General features: G+C 46.3%; 1 pseudogene; it reads left to right on the top strand.

The window, feature by feature from the left end:
* The first annotated feature begins 1,916 nt into the window (after positions 1-1,916).
* LOC139105615 (uncharacterized) lies at positions 1,917-12,368 on the top strand (annotated as a pseudogene).
* Positions 12,369-13,361: the final 993 nt, after the last annotated feature.

The raw sequence follows: 13,361 nt of genomic DNA on the forward strand, positions 1-13,361 counted from the left end.
AAGCCATCTAGTATTAGCAAGTTTTAATACTTGATGTCGATCTACATGAAAAAAATCCTGAAACTCTGCTAAAATTGCACATCTCCTTGCCCTGCCCGAAATATAAGAAGCTACTCCTTTAATTAAATTTTCGCATATGTCCGGTAATTTTTCACAACCTCTACTAGCTACAAGTGCCGATGAATGGCAAATACAATTCAAAGTTATTAATTCCGGAATTTTCGATTTTAAATGTGTCATAAATGAATTATTACATCCTATCATGAAGGATGCATTGGTACACGCTAATCCAATAATATTAGTAATAGGAATTTGCTTTGTTTGAAATAAATTTTTAAACGCTTCAAAAATTTTATTCGACGAACAATCTTTCGCGTCTAACGATATTAAATCTAATAATTGAGTACTGATCTTTTTATTTACAAGAGAAAAATATCTATCAAGAACGCACATTATTTTAGTTTCCGAGATATCAGTACTCTCGTCAATTAAAACGGAAAATTTACGTGTTTTTAAATTTTGGATAAGTTTTTTACTTTCGCGTTTGGCAATAATATTTTTAACAATTTTGGAACATTTTTTTCGAGACAGTGAAAGGTCTTGCACAATTTTAGAGTCAATACTTATGTAAGTTTGGGACGAGTCCAAACTTTGGCGCGACACGGCAGAGGTCGTACACCTGAGAATGATATCAGGCTAGCGGGTAGCCGGCGCGCTCAGTAGTCGTTGATATACGTAATAGATCCACGGCATTTCTTGCCGAATATTATAATTGAGAAATTCTCTATTAGAATAGAAAAGCTGTACTTGTTGTTGATTCAGGTATACCTGCGCTTTATAGTGTATCACAATTATTATGTGAATATTTGTATATAGTGTAAATATATTTACAGTTATTATTAGCATCAACCGCAATACATCAATTAAGGACCATCCTAATCTATAAGACCAATCAATTGTCTTATACTTATATCTTTTTGTTTGCGCGTCTAAAATTTTCGTTATAAATCGACCAGAATCGTATCGGCGGTAACGGTACGTCCGTCGTCTTCGCTCTATTTTCTTATTTTCGTCAGTCGCCGCATTCCGTTCGTTGTTTACGTCTACAGGTGAGATCCGCTAACGTTGGATTAATCCGGTTTTCACCGGTTATTTCGCCACCTGTTTTGTTTTCATCTTCGCTATTCCGATGATCGAGGGATTATTTCGGCCGAAAAGCGACCCGTTTTCGCGCGAACCGCTCACTTGTCATTCCGCGGTTCTCACGCTCTCATCGTCGGAATAAAGTCTCACTCGTTGCGATTATTTTCGATCCTACGCGATCTATAGATCCTCGGCGATCAGAAGATCTCTCGCGATCACCAATTTTAACGAAGCTCGGTTTCTTGTCATCGACTAGTGCACCGACAACAGTGCAGAGCAGGGTTCGCGATCGCGCCTTTATCCGGCACGCGTGCAAGATTTCCGACGCTCGCGTGCAAGATATCCGCCGATCGGGCGGGTAACAGTCCGCTCAAGAAGATCTCCGCCGGGAACGCCGGGCTAACGAAGATTTTCCGTCCGTCGTCAACCTTGCTCTCGCGCTCCACACTCTTGACTTTATATATATATCTTTTTTTGTATTTCTGTCTCTCCGTTTTTTTGAGGTTTTTTGTAAATATATATTGATTTTCTAATTGTCGCTGTGGCTCACCACGATTATTACCACGTCTATCTCTCTTGTGATTGTCGCCGTTCCGCGAAGCACCGCGTCGAGCTCATTGCTGAGCTGTTTTCACTCGCAGCGAAATAAGCCAGTGCGCTTTTTTTGAAATTCAAACTTCATCGCGCACATAAAATTAGTGGTCCTTCGAGCCGGATTCGACGCGTGTGCGGGTTTCCCGTCTTGTTCCTCGGGAGCACTCAAGTCTGTCATCATGTCCGACACCGCAAAACAGCTGCTGCTCGCGCAAGGGCAATTGCAGCGGTCCATCGTGCGATCTGTGGACAACCTCAAAAAGCTGGGTCGCGCCAACGTCACGCCAGCCATTCTTCGCTCTCGCATCAGCACCATCAAAGAGAATTGGGCGCTCTTCTTTCGTGGGCATTCTGAGCTGCTGAGGTCAGTGAGCGAGGAAGTTCAGCAGAACATTCCTTACTTCAAAGACGGTCATTACGACGTGGTGGAGGACGCCTATCAGTCTGCGCTGGATTATATGAATGAATCTCTGGAGACGCTCGAGCCGCCGGCCGTGAGTTTGAATCAAACAAGCAGTGACGCCGGGTTCTCGCGGTCAAATTTCTCGTTATCACATTTGCCTCCGATTTCTCTGCCGCCATTCGATGGCACTTTAAATGCGTGGGAGCACTTTCGGGATCGTTTTAATGCGCTCATAATCCAAAATCGAGATCTCAAAGACTTTGCGCGGATGCATTACCTCGTCTCATGTCTCACGGGCAGTGCGTTAGAATGCGTTCGCGATCTGGCCGTCACCGCCGATAATTTCGAAAACGCCTGGCAATCTTTAAATCTGCGCTTCGAGAATAAACGACGGCTTGTTCGCTCACATTTGTCTACGTTGCTTAATCTTCCCACGGTTTCGAAAGAATCTGCCGGAGAGTTACAAGCGTTAATCGATAAAGTCAATTCCACAATTGCGTCGCTCAAAAAATTAGATCGTCGGCCTAAAGATTTGTGGAACGATATTCTCGTGTATATCGTTTCTCAACGCCTCGATGCGCCGTCGCGAAAATCGTGGAGTATGCGGATAAGTGATTCCGATGATCTCCCTTCGTTTTCGGAATTACTTGAATTCCTACAGCATCGTCGTCGTGCGCTAGACGATTTAAGTGTTCCGCCAGCTCGTGTCTCAGCGGCAAAGGCGTTGCCGCATCGGATAAGTGCGTCCACGGCGTCTTCGACGTCCGCGTCCGGCTCCGGCCACCCCGCCGCGTCCGTTGCACCTCCTGCAAGTTCTCTCCATGCGTCATCAAACGCCGGGCCCAGCTCCCGCTGCCCAATCTGTCAGGCCAAGCATTATTTCAACGCATGTCCGTCGTTTGTAAAGGGGAGCCTGAGCCAGCGCCGCAATTTCGTGCAATCTCATAAACGGTGTTTCAATTGCCTCGGCGGCAATCATTCCAGTCGCGAATGTCCTAGCAAATATACGTGCCGCCATTGTCACCAAAAACATCATACGTTGCTTCACGATAGTGCGTCCGCGGGCTCAGGTTCTTCTTCTTCTTCGCAGGTCTCGGCCGTGAGCGACGCGGCGAAATCCGATGAGCCTCACGCGGAGGTCACGTCGCTGGTTGCGTCCCGATCTCCGCCCCGTGGCGCGACTCCCGTCTTGCTTGCGACCGCGTGGATATCCGTGATCGGTCCCTCTGGGCGCGAGTTGCGCGTTCGTGCGCTGATCGATCAGGGATCGGAAATGACGTTCGTTTCGGAATCAATTACAAATGTATTGCGCTTGAAACGCGTTCGTTGTCCAGTAACTGTCTCCGCTGTTGGTGGCCAGTCCGCCGGCACCTATCAGTTCGCGAGCAGTTTATCAATCTCTCCCGTCGGACTTCAATCAGTCTCAATTCAAGTTCTCGCGTTGATATTGCCGAAATTGACGTCATATTCTCCCCGTTGCGCTACGGATCTGTCCTCCTTGTCGCACCTGCACGGCCTTAAATTTGCCGACGAAAATCCGACCGGCGGAGAACCGATAAATGTAATACTCGGCGCCGATGTATATAACGAGATCATTTTGAGTGGATTAAAAAGGGGGGCGCCAGGACAACTCATTGCGCAAAACTCCATTTTCGGCTGGATCTTGTCGGGTCCCATCGAATCTCGCGATAGCAACGCGCGCTGCGCGTCGCATCACGTCCGTATCGCCGCTCATCACGCATTCGCTCAAGATAACGACGCGATTGATCTTGCCGACGCGCTCGAACGCTTCTGGAAATGTGAGGAGCCCCCGGAGCGACACGCAACGTCTGTCGAAGACGAGCACTGCGAGTCACATTTTCTCAACACATATTCGCGTAATTCAGACGGTCGGTTCGTCGTTCGTCTTCCATTCAAGAATCCTCCGCCGCTCGACATCGGTACTTCGCGAGCCAGGGCGCTGCATTGCATTAATTCGCTCCTGCGTCGTTTTCGCTCAACTCCGGAGCAATCGGCCGCATATCGCGCGTTCATGAGCGAGTATACAGCGCTTGGTCATATGCGTCTTGCTCCATCGGTTGATCCGCGGGCCGTGTTCATTCCACATCACCCCGTGTTCCGCCCCGACAGTGCCACGTCGCGAATTCGCGTCGTGTTCAACGCCTCGAGTCGCACGTCGAACGGATCCAGCCTCAACGATCATCTGTATGCCGGGCCGAAATTACAAAGTGACCTGCCGACGGTCATTCTTCGATGGCGAATTTTCCGATTTGTATGCACCGCGGACATCGCAAAAATGTATCGCCAAATCTTGGTCAACGAAAGTGATGTCGACTTTCAGCGTATTTTGTGGCAGCCGGATCCGTCCGACGAAATCCGCGAGTTTCAATTATTGACAGTCACATACGGAACGGCATGCGCTCCGTTTTTGGCATTGAGAGTTCTCAAGCAGCTATCTCACGAAGACGGCCGTGATTCTCCGCTCGCGCAGCATATTTTGAATCACCACATTTATGTTGATGACGTGCTGTTCGGCGCGGACGACACCGAACAGCTCGTTGAAAAGCGAAATCAACTCGTAACGCTATTACGTCGCGGCTGTTTCACTCTGCGCAAATGGGCCAGCAATTCGCCTCTCCTTTTATCCGACATCGATCCCGAAGATCACGGTCTCGCCTGCAGTCCAATTCCCGTCGCGGACGAACATTTAAAAGTCCTCGGGATTCACTGGATGCCGTTTGCCGACGAGTTTCGGTTTCGAGTCACGGTCTCCGACACGCTGCCAATAACGAAGCGCTCGATTTTATCCGTAATCGCGAAATTGTACGACCCGATCGGCTGGGTGACGCCTACCATTATTTGCGCAAAGATCATTATTCAGCACTTGTGGAAATTAAAAATCTCCTGGGACGATCCGGTCCCCCCGTTGATAATGTCGCGGTGGGAAAAGGTATATTCAAGTTTTTCCTGCTTAAACTCTCTTCAAATTCCGCGGTGGATCGGGTTTAGCGCGGCGTCTAACTTCATCGAATTGCACGGATTTGCGGACGCGTCTAGCGAGGCCTATGCCGCCGTCGTCTACTCCCGCGTAATTTCGACTTCCGGGGAGATCACAGTCTCGTTACTCATTGGAAAATCTAAAGTGGCCCCGCTTAAATTATTGAGCATTCCGCGTCTGGAGCTTTGTGCCGCGGTCTTGCTCGCTAAATTGCTTGAGTTCGTTACGTCGCTTTTTACCGACTACACCGTTAAGAGCACTTGCTGGACGGACTCATCCATCGTCCTTGCGTGGTTGCGACATTCTCCATCGCACTGGAAGACTTTTGTCGCGAATCGCGTCGCGGATATCCAGGCGCGCATTCCGGGGGTCGATTGGCGACACGTTGTCACGGGGGATAATCCTGCCGATTGCGCGTCGCGTGGCCTCACGGGAACCGCGTTGTTAACGCATTCGCTTTGGTGGCACGGGCCTCCCTGGCTGAGTCGTCCCTCCGCGCAGTGGCCAAATTCTCTCGTGACCATTGCTGACGCGTCGTTGGAGGCGAAGGATCTCACCGTGCACGTGACGTCCGCCGAGCCTTTCGATCTGTCCGATCGATTCTCATCGTGGCCAAAATTAATTCGCGTTACCGCGTACTTGTTTCGCTTCATCGCTCTGTGCCGACGACGGCCCGATGATCGACAACGCGACTCAGTTCCTGGCGCGTTGACCGCATCCGAGTGTGCACCGGTAAAATTGTTTTGGCTGAAATTCATCCAAGCAGCTACTTTTGCTCGTGAATTTCAAGCACTTACGGCTCGCCGACCGGTTTCGTCAAAGAGTCCGTTGAGCCCGCTTAATGTATTTCTCGATCGCGACGGCCTCATTCGTGTTGGAGGTCGAATACGGCGTGCCCCGCTCACATTTACTCTCCGGCATCCGATTGTTTTATCGGCTCACCCGCTCGTGACTCTGTTAATATCGCACGCGCATCTCCGCTCCATGCACGGCGGTTTGCAGCTCACGTTAAATACGCTTCGACGCGAGTATTGGATCCTTCGCGCTCGCTCCTTAACTAAAGTCGTAATTCACAAATGCGTAATTTGTGTTCGCGAACGCGCCGCGGCTCCGTCTCAGCTGATGGGCGATTTACCGGCCTACCGCGTATCGGCCCCTGCTCGTTGTTTTACGCATTGCGGACTCGACTACGCCGGCCCATTTCTCGTTCGCTCGTCGGGAGGTCGCGGCATTAAGGCTACGAAATGTTACATTTCCGTCTTTGTGTGCATGGCGACTCGAGCAGTCCATTTAGAGCTCGTTCCGGATTACTCCACTCTCGCGTTCCTTAATGCATTCTCTCGTTTCTGCTCTCGTCGCGGCTGTCCAACGCACGTCTATTCAGACAACGGAACAACGTTTGTCGGTGCCGAGCGCGAATTAATGAATGCATATCGAGCCAGCCTTCGGAATCCGTTACTTCACAACCGATCTGCCAGCGACAATATTTCCTGGCATTTTATTCCGCCCGCGGCTCCCCACTTCGGCGGAATGTGGGAAGCCGGTGTTAAAAGTGTAAAGTTCCATCTCCGTCGAGTCATCGGGGCACATACTCTCACTTTCGAAGAGTTTTCAACCTTACTCTGCCGAATCGAGGCCTGCCTCAACTCTCGACCGATCGCTCCGTTGACAGACTCGTGCGATTCATACGATGTTCTAACGCCAGGACATTTTTTAATCGGGTCCGCCCTTACAGCTCCTCCGGAGGAGTCTACCCTCGACTGTTCGGAGAATCGTTTAAGTCGGTGGCAATTAATCCGACATATGACGGAACGGTTGTGGGCACTGTGGTACGTGGATTACGTTAATACCCTTCAACAGCGCGTTAAGTGGCGACGGTCTCAGCCCACTTTGAAACTCGGACAATTAGTTGTTTTGAAGAATTCCTCTCTCCCCCCGTGCAAATGGGAGCTCGGCCGGATCACAGAATGTTTTCCCGGGGCTGATGGATTGATTCGCGTCGTCACCGTGAAGACCGCTTCCTCCGAACTCAAGCGGCCACTCTCAAAAATCTGCGTTTTGCCAATTGACGTTGATTTGCCAGCGCCGGCTCCCATCAATCCTTGCTCAACTCCGTAATCTCGCGCTCACATTATACTGGTTCGTTGCGTCGCGATCATGTTCGATTCGTGTGACTGTCTCCTGCGCTGCGTCTCCGCGTATACCTTTGTTAAGTTTTTTTTTGTACACCAGTCAGCGGGCTGGAAAGACCATGCGATTCTCACACATTCTTGTACTTGCGACTTTTTTTTTGTACTTGCGATTCTTATTTTTTTTTTGTACTTGCGATTCATATTTTTTTTGTACTTGCGATTCTTCTTTATTTTTTCTACTTGCGATTACTTTATTTTGTATTTGCGATTTCGTTACGTTGTACTGGCGATTTTCTCTCTTGTTGTATATGCGATTCTCTTTAACTTCTCCTTTTCGTTGTGAGCGATGAAACTCGTCATCGTTGCATTGGCGGGCGGCTTGATAAAATTGCGTTGCATGATTCAATTTCCGTTACCCGCCCAACCGCCTCTCCGTTCTTTGTAATTTTGAAATTCATAATTTCAAGGCGGGCGGTATGTTTGCGCGTCTAAAATTTTCGTTATAAATCGACCAGAATCGTATCGGCGGTAACGGTACGTCCGTCGTCTTCGCTCTATTTTCTTATTTTCGTCAGTCGCCGCATTCCGTTCGTTGTTTACGTCTACAGGTGAGATCCGCTAACGTTGGATTAATCCGGTTTTCACCGGTTATTTCGCCACCTGTTTTGTTTTCATCTTCGCTATTCCGATGATCGAGGGATTATTTCGGCCGAAAAGCGACCCGTTTTCGCGCGAACCGCTCACTTGTCATTCCGCGGTTCTCACGCTCTCATCGTCGGAATAAAGTCTCACTCGTTGCGATTATTTTCGATCCTACGCGATCTATAGATCCTCGGCGATCAGAAGATCTCTCGCGATCACCAATTTTAACGAAGCTCGGTTTCTTGTCATCGACTAGTGCACCGACAACAGTGCAGAGCAGGGTTCGCGATCGCGCCTTTATCCGGCACGCGTGCAAGATTTCCGACGCTCGCGTGCAAGATATCCGCCGATCGGGCGGGTAACAGTCCGCTCAAGAAGATCTCCGCCGGGAACGCCGGGCTAACGAAGATTTTCCGTCCGTCGTCAACCTTGCTCTCGCGCTCCACACTCTTGACTTTATATATATATCTTTTTTTGTATTTCTGTCTCTCCGTTTTTTTTTGAGGTTTTTTTGTAAATATATATTGATTTTCTAATTGTCGCTGTGGCTCACCACGATTATTACCACGTCTATCTCTCTTGTGATTGTCGCCGTTCCGCGAAGCACCGCGTCGAGCTCATTGCTGAGCTGTTTTCACTCGCAGCGAAATAAGCCAGTGCGCTTTTTTTGAAATTCAAACTTCATCGCGCACACTTTTAATAACGGAACCAAATAATCTACGGTGGAAAATGCAACATTATGATCCGCGAAAAAAGCAGCTAATTTAATTTTCGCGCGTTTAACTTTATCTTTATGTGATAAAGTATTATCGTTGTTGATGGCTTTACACTTCCCTGAATTTTCAATATGTTTGACCGTATGTGAGTGATTAATTAAATCAGACTTTTGGCAATTTATACTTCTATTACATATCATGCAAAGCGCTCTATTTTCTAAAGGATGAGGAGCTAACCATCCTTTAAAACTACTGTCATCTAGCCAAGAAGCTTGAAATTCTCTAATTCTACGTTTTTTAATTGCTCCTTTATTACTACAATCCATTATGCCCAAATATATAATTGATAAATATGCTTACCTCTATGAGCTGTATGTTGTATCGGACGGATTTATTTAACCGATTTAACGGTACGACTAGATTTAGCGGTAATGCCACAAATTATACCAGATACTACTTTACTGGCAATTTAGTTATTTCTACCGTGCATGCGCGAATACTCCGTCCCGATTCCCATCACTGCCTGAATGTGGTGTTATTTGATATTGTAATAGAATATCCTGTAGCGCGGATTGTAAATTAACAGAGTTTTCGATCTTAGATAATGCGTTCTTAATAGTTTGTACGTAACGTTCGGCTTGCCCATTTGTGGCTGGGTGAAATAGGGCTGTTAGTTTATGTATGATTCTGTTTTCTTGTAAGAAATTTTGAAAAATTGTTGACGTAAAAGTACGGCCGTTATCCGAGACGATAAACTGCGGAATACCATATTGCGCAAAAATTTCTTTACATTTAGCGATAGCAGTTTCACTAAGCATATTTGGAACGAAGTGTACTTTGGGCCATTTCGTAAACGCGTCAACGAGAATAAAAATAATTTTGCCAAAAAAGGTCCTGCAAAATCAATGTGTACTCGTTCAAACAGGGCTGAAGGAGGTTTCCAAATAAGGGTTTCGGTCTTGATCGGATTGTTTCGTTGACTTTGACATTTAAGACAATTTTTAACAAGTTTTTCAATATCAGATGTAATATTGGGCCACCAGCAATATCCTCTAGCCAAATTTTTCATTTTGACTATGCCGAAATGTCCGACGTGTAATTCATTTTATATTTGCTGATGTAATGTTTGAGGAATAACAATGCGGTGTCCGCGCACGAGAATCTCTTGTTCCATAGAAAATTCTCGTGGATCTATGCCCTAAGTATTTTTGTTTGATAGCTTCTTCCCGGTAGTTATCGCTAATATGATATCCTTCAGATTATCGTCCGTATTAAGTGCGTTACGTATTTCTGATGCAGTGACAGATAAAATATTTAGAGTTTTTGCGTAATATACAGGGTGTCCCATACTAAACGGACGTAATTTGAGAAGTAGGTAGAACTGGTCTAGACGAATAGAAAAGTCTAATATAATTTTTTATTTTTCGCGATATTAACCGCGTTAACAATATTTTAATACATCAGTCACGCCGCTTGAAATAGGCGGAGTCTTCCCACTGTGTGACTCGGGCGTCATTCGGTTAATGTTTGGGGGCAAGACGAGCGAAGACGCGCGCGAGACGAGCGAGCGAGACGAGCGAAGACGCGCGGGCGAGACGAGCAAAGACAAGCGAGCGAGATACGCTATCATGCTATGGTTTATTGAATTTAACTCGTAAATAAAAATTAAATTACTTAGCACGGAAACGCTATTGTTCCACACCACCTCGAGGTAAATAGCACGGCGCGTTTTTTTATAGTGGTATCCCCATTAGGCCTAATCCACTGTTCAAAATTAGTGCAATAATTGCTCGAAATGTCTTCCTTGCACTTCAATACATAATCGAGCTCTTTTCTCGATTTGTCGCGTGGCACGCTGTATCATTTCTGGCGTGATTGTACGGAGGGCTCTCTAATATTGCTTCACGTACCTCCTCTACTGTACTATCACGCACGTTTTCAATCAAATTTTTGACGTGTCCCCATACAAAGTAATCCAGGACATTTAAGTCCGGAGATCGCGGCGGCCAAGAGATAGGTGCGTTTCGTCCCATCTACCTATCCGGAAATATTCGGTCTAAAACTTGTCGCGCGCGTCGCGGTGGTGGGGCCCCGTCCTGTTGAAAAATTAATGTTTGCCGCACTTGCAACGGTACGTCTTCTAAAGAGCTGGTATTGGTTCTCCAAAGTCAGCGTACCTCGCCCCATCGAGATTAGGAGGTAAAAAGTATGGGCCAATCTGAAATTTGTTAGTACTAATCATTACGAATTTTCTTAGACTCTTTATTTAACGAGCAATCTAAGATAAATACCTACCACTCTGTTACCAATTACAGCTGCCCACACATTTATTTTCCATCTAAATTGGAACCCACATTGACGTACAGCGTGCGGGTTTTCGTGTTGCCATATTAAAAAATTTTTTGAATTAAAAATTCCGTTGGGTGTATACATGGCTTCGTCGCTCCATAAAATTCGATCGCAGAATATTATATTTCGGCGACATTGAGCTAGGAACCCTACATAAGTTTTATTAATTATTAATTTACAATACATTGTACATTATAAAAATAAAAAAAATGTACGTACCGTGACAAAAGATTACGCGCTGTATTTCATCGCGCCAAAGAAGATGTTGCACCCGTTGATAATGGAACGGGTGCAACCCATCTTCTCTTATAATTTGGTGTACTAAAGATCGCGGTACACCAAGATCTCGAGCAACGCATCTCAAAATTGTATTTCGCGTTGGATGATTACAATTCGGAAATCTTTATGTCCGGAGATAAACTTAAAAATTCATAGAAACAGTATACGCCGCGTTGCTTGAGATCTTGGTGTACCGCGATCTTTAGTACACCAAATTATAAGAGAAGATGGGTTGCACCCGTTCCATTATCAACGGGTGCAACATCTTCTTCGGCGCGATGAAATACAGCGCGTAATCTTTTGTCACGGTACGTACATTTTTTTTATTTTTATAATGTACAATGTATTGTAAATTAATAATTAATAAAACTTATGTAGGGTTCCTAGCTCAATGTCGCCGAAATATAATATTCTGCGATCGAATTTTATGGAGCGACGAAGCCATGTATACACCCAACGGAATTTTTAATTCAAAAAATTTTTTAATATGGCAACACGAAAACCCGCACGCTGTACGTCAATGTGGGTTCCAATTTAGATGGAAAATAAATGTGTGGGCAGCTGTAATTGGTAACAGAGTGGTAGGTATTTATCTTAGATTGCTCGTTAAATAAAGAGTCTAAGAAAATTCGTAATGATTAGTACTAACAAATTTCAGATTGGCCCATACTTTTTACCTCCTAATCTCGATGGGGCGAGGTACGCTGACTTTTTGGAGAACCAATTACCAGCTCTTTTAGAAGACGTACCGTTGCAAGTGCGGCAAACATTAATTTTTCAACAGGACGGGGCCCCACCACACTTTTCGCGACGCGCGCGACAAGTTTTAGACCGAATATTTCCGGATAGGTAGATGGGACGAAACGCACCTATCTCTTGGCCGCCGCGATCTCCGGACTTAAATGTCCTGGATTACTTTGTATGGGGACACGTCAAAAATTTGATTGAAAACGTGCGTGATAGTACAGTAGAGGAGGTACGTGAAGCAATATTAGAGAGCCCTCCGTACAATCACGCCAGAAATGATACAGCGTGCCACGCGACAAATCGAGAAAAGAGCTCGATTATGTATTGAAGTGCAAGGAAGACATTTCGAGCAATTATTGCACTAATTTTGAACAGTGGATTAGGCCTAATGGGGATACCACTATAAAAAAAACGCGCCGTGCTATTTACCTCGCGAGGTGGTGTGGAAACAATAGCGTTTCCGTGCTAAGTAATTTAATTTTTATTTACGAGTTAAATTCAATAAACCATAGCATGATAGCGTATCTCGCTCGCTTGTCTTTGCTCGTCTCGCCCGCGCGTCTTCGCTCGTCTCGCTCGCTCGTCTCGCCCGCGCGTCTTCGCTCGTCTTGCCCCCAAACATTAACCGAATGACGTGCATCGCCCGAGTCACACAGTGGGAAGACTCCGCCTATTTCAAGCGGCGTGACTGATGTATTAAAATATTGTTAACGCGGTTAATATCGCGAAAAATAAAAAATTATATTAGACTTTTCTATTCGTCTAGACCAGTTCTACCTACTTCTCAAATTACGTCCGTTTAGTATGGGACACCCTGTATATCGACTACATCTGTTTTCTCGTTTTGATCAGGAATAGGTAATCTCGATGAACAATCCGCATTGCCATTGTGTTTAGATTTTTTGTATTCAATATCATAATTAAATCCACGTAAGAAAATAGCATAATGTCATTTTAAGAGCGCTGTAAATCGGTAAGTCTTTATTTTTAGAGAAAATTTGTGTTAAAGGACGGTGGTCAGTAACAAGCGTAAATTTATGACCGTACAAGTACTGATATAAGCGCTTGACTGCAAACACAATGGCATTCGCTTCTTTATCGATTTGGCTTGTAACGAGGTAGGCACCTACCTCGCCCCGGCAAAACATCGGCCGGCCCGTCGGACCGAACATCGTCCGGCGGAATAGGGGCGCGGTGCGCCCCGACCCTTTTTTTTAAAACACCGCGAAGATTAACGCGCGCCGTTACCGGTAAGCGTACCGCCGTCCCGCGTCGCGCGAAAATTAATACTATTAACGATCGCGACGAGCGCTGCGACGCCAACCCCCGGGAACCCGAACGCCCCGGGCCACGCGGAA

The sequence above is a fragment of the Cardiocondyla obscurior genome, linkage group LG09, assembly GCF_019399895.1.
Source record: "Cardiocondyla obscurior isolate alpha-2009 linkage group LG09, Cobs3.1, whole genome shotgun sequence".
NCBI classification, from domain to species: Eukaryota; Metazoa; Arthropoda; class Insecta; order Hymenoptera; family Formicidae; genus Cardiocondyla; species Cardiocondyla obscurior.